We start from the raw sequence: 4,048 nt of genomic DNA, 5'->3' as shown, positions 1-4,048 counted from the left end.
AAAATTAATCACCCTAAATGATAGATGGGCTGGCCTCCTTGGCTGCAGGCTCTCTCTCTCTCTCTCTCTCTCTCTCTCTCTCTCTCTCTGTGTGTGTGTGTGTGTGTGTGTGTGAGAGAGAGAGAGAGAGAGAGAGAGAGAGAGAGAGAGAGAGAGAGAGAGAGAGAACACTATACCTCTCACTCTGGGGAGCTTCCTCGGCCTATAGAGTGAGATGAGCGCGCAACCCGAGTCATCCGCAACTGGACCTAAGGGTCAGGGGTCCCTTTACCTCCCTGCACCAATTCTTCATTTCAATTCCCTCTTCCTCGCAAACTGTGTGCGCTGCTGTTGAGATACAGAGAAGGGCATCATCTGTTCAGCCATTAGGCTTGGAGATTAAGGGAGATTGCAGTTTGCAGAAAGAAAACCCGACGTGTTGCGTGCAAAGACCATTGCTCCACCTAGCCTAGCTATGCCTGCACGGACTGGCAGCAGCTCTGCAGTTTCAGGCAGGGGACCTTCACGGCCGACACCGGGGATTGAACAGACAACCTTCTGCATGCCAAGCAAAGACTCTGGCCCCCCCCCCCCAACTGCAGCCCTTCATTGCAATCGGTGGAAGAGGTTTGTTAAAATTCAACAGTGCCCTCTTGTGCACCAAGAGTGTGCCTACATCTCGGCCGAAAAAGAATCTTGCAAAAGAGCAACTCTCCGGCTTTTAAAAGAGCCAGTGGGAGGAGCCCCTCCTCAAATAAAAAGCTTCATTCATTTGCTCCACAACATACCGTATTGGCCTGCATATAAGCCACACTTTCTTTTCCCGAAAGGAGAAAGTAAAGGTAAAGGGACCCCTGACCATTAGGTCCCGTCGTGGCCGACTCTGGGGTTGCAGCGCTCATCTCGCTTTATTGGCCGAGGGATCCGGCGTACAGCTTCTGGGTCACGTGGACAGCATGACTAAGCCGCTTCTGGCGAAACCAGAGCAGCGCATGGAAACGCCGTTTACCTTCCCGCCGGAGTGGTACCTATTTATCTACTTGCACTTTGACGTGCTTTCGAACTGCTAGGTTGGCAGGAGCAGGGACCGAGAACGGGAGCTCACCCCGCCGTTGCGGGGATTCGAACTGCCGACATACTGATCGGCAAGTCCTAGGCTCTGCGGTTTAACCCACAGCGCCAAAGCGCGGCTTAAATTCACAACCCTACAAAAACAGGCTTTTACGATATCGCTGCTGAAACAGACATACAGTCGCACCTCGGGTTACACACTTCAGGTTGCGCGTTTTCAGGTTACGGACGCGCCGAAACCCGGAAGTACCCGAGCGTCCGCTATACGGTAAAATGGAAGGGGTGTGAGTGGAATTTTAGGAGTGGCTTATATTTGGCTATCCTCTCCCCGCCACATTGAATTTTAAAGGTACGGCTTATATTCGGGCCAATACGGTAACACAATTGACACCTGTAACAACTCACCTTGAACACCTCTCTCTTCCTCTCAGAATGGCAATGGTGCCCTTACTCTTTCCCCTAAATTGGGGTTTCCCAAATTTGGGTCTCCAGCTGGACTACCACTCCCATCACCCCCAGCTCGCAGGACCAGTGGCCAGGGATGATGGGCATTGTAGTCTATAAACACTGCTGGAGGCCAAACCGTGCTAACAGGAAAGTGTTTCCTAACAGGGAAACAACAGCCCCAGCCCTTCTTGATCCTTTTGCTAGCTCTTAAAAGTGAAATAAGGAAATGAAAGCACTAAACCACAACTTTTAAGTTTGGGTTTCCTCCCGTTCTTGACTTAGGCCTCTCAGCGGCCCGGCAAAACGTCTCAGGGGTGGGCGAGAGTTATGCAAACTGAAGGTCAAGATTTAAAGGGAAGAAAGGACGGACACAATCTGAAACCAGGAAGAAAGGGACGATGGATAAAACTAGAAGAGAACTTTATATATAAATATATATATATATTGTTATTTCTGAGTAATATTAATGAAATAATAGATTGTGCCGGGAAGGAAATAATTGGCTTTAGCAGAAAGACTTGATTAAGTATAAATATAAATATAAATTTTAAACTTTAAAGTTTATGGTTTGGAAGGTAAAAGATAAAGTTAAACATAATATTTTTAAATTGAGATAGATTGTTAAGATAAATTATTTTTGACAACTATGGGAAGAATTTGCTGAAATAATGATTAAACTGGAATACAAAAAGGGAGGTATGAGGAGGTCTAAGACATAAGATAATGAAATAAAGTAATTTTGAATTTATATACTTTTTTCTGCCTTTTTTCTTTTTCTATTTTGTTGATGTTTTTAAATGCTTTTGTATTTTTGAAAATTTGAATAAATATCATAAAAAAAAGAGAGACTTATGCAAACTGTGGCTAAAGGGTCTGTGTGATCACACATTACGCAAAACCCAGTTAGAACCAGGAGCAGATCTACTAGGAAACTATACATGAGGCCCAAGTTCCAAGGGTCTCTCTGGGATCAGCCCACATTGTTTAAAAATCTTGACTTAAAAAGTGCATCATTTATAGAACAATTGTCTAATTTTCACCCACCGCTGGAGGTTTCTAAGCAAGGATGCTCTAGCCGAGATTCCTGCGTTGCAGAGGGCTGGACGAGAAGACTCTTAGAATCCCTTTGTTACAAGAATTTTAAGGTCCAAGATATAAATGTTCACAAATGTACCAGGCAAACACATACATAAATATATAAACCATGCGCCTGAAACAGTATAGGAAAACAGTCCTAAAGCCATTTTGACTCTTTCAGTGACCTCAAATATTGGATGGGAATAGGGAAAGCCTCCCCATTGTCTCTGTGCTCACAAATCCTGCCTTAAGGCCTCATTTGGGTATGAATAGGATGAGCCTGTGACCTGGACTCAGGAATTAAGTATTTATCATCACATTATTATTTTTTAAAATTTCCTTCCAGTAGCACCTTAGAGACCAACTAAGTTTGTTATTGGTATGAGCTTTTGTGTGAATGCACACTTCACAAATTTTTTTTATTTTGTTTCTACTATGGCAGACCAACACGGCTACCTACCTGTAACTATCATCACTAAAGAACGGTCTGGCTGTCCAGGTAAACCCATTAACAGGTTTCCTGCCAGACAGAATTCTGCTGTAGACGACCCCTTCTGTGATGTACGTATGATGTATTTGGGGGGTGGTTTTGAGCTACAGGGTGGCAATTTCAAAAGCCTATATAAGAGCTTGTGCACCAATGTTCTGGGTTCCCCTCCTCCCTGTTGCCTGGGGGTTGAGCACCCCGTTGCACCAGTTTAATAAAAGATCATGCTAACTAGCTGTTTTGCTTCTCAATATTCTCTGGCCCCATTATCCCTAGCTAGCATGACCGGTGGTCAGGGATGATGGAAACTGTAGTCCAAAAACAGAGACTCGAGTTGGCGAAACCCCGGTCCCAAGTGTTAGAGATTCTTTTCGGGTGGAAAATTATTTCCAGGTGACCTGAAGTCAATTTTACTGCAATGGTACCTTGGTTCTCAAACGCCTTGGTACTCAAGCAATTTGGAAACCAAACACTGCAAACCCGGAAGTTAGTGTTCTGGTTCACGAACATTTTTTGGAAGCCGAACGTGCTCCATTTTGAGTGTTACACTTCAGTTTTGATTGTTTCACTGAAGTTTGTGTGGTTTTGCCATTTATTTTGTGTTTTTGTGGCTTTTTGTTTTGTTTTCGGGACTGTGTAGAAGACAGTTCAGCTACTGATTGATTGTGTGACTGCAGTTTATTGCTTTCATCAATGGTCTCGTTAGATAGTAAAAAGTCTGGAACGGATTAATCTGTTCTGCATTACTTTCTATGGGAAAGTGCACCTTGGATTTGGAACGCTTTGGTTTTGGAACGGACTTCCGGAACGGATAAAGTTTGAGAACCACTGTATTCCTTTCGAACTCTCGCCTGTCTGGTTGCCAGCCAAGCCTCCATTTCAAATGTAAGCAGTATTTTTGTTTTGTGAAATGAAATCTTTCCCAGCCCTCATGGGACACAGAAGACATCAAAGAACGGATGCAGATCTCTCATAACGTTGCAAGGG

This window comes from Podarcis erhardii, assembly GCF_964252035.2.
Source record: "Podarcis erhardii genome assembly, chromosome: 18".
Taxonomy (NCBI): Eukaryota; Metazoa; Chordata; class Lepidosauria; order Squamata; family Lacertidae; genus Podarcis; species Podarcis erhardii.
The sequence above is the reverse complement of the archived record's forward strand: the minus strand, read 5'-3'. Positions refer to the sequence as shown.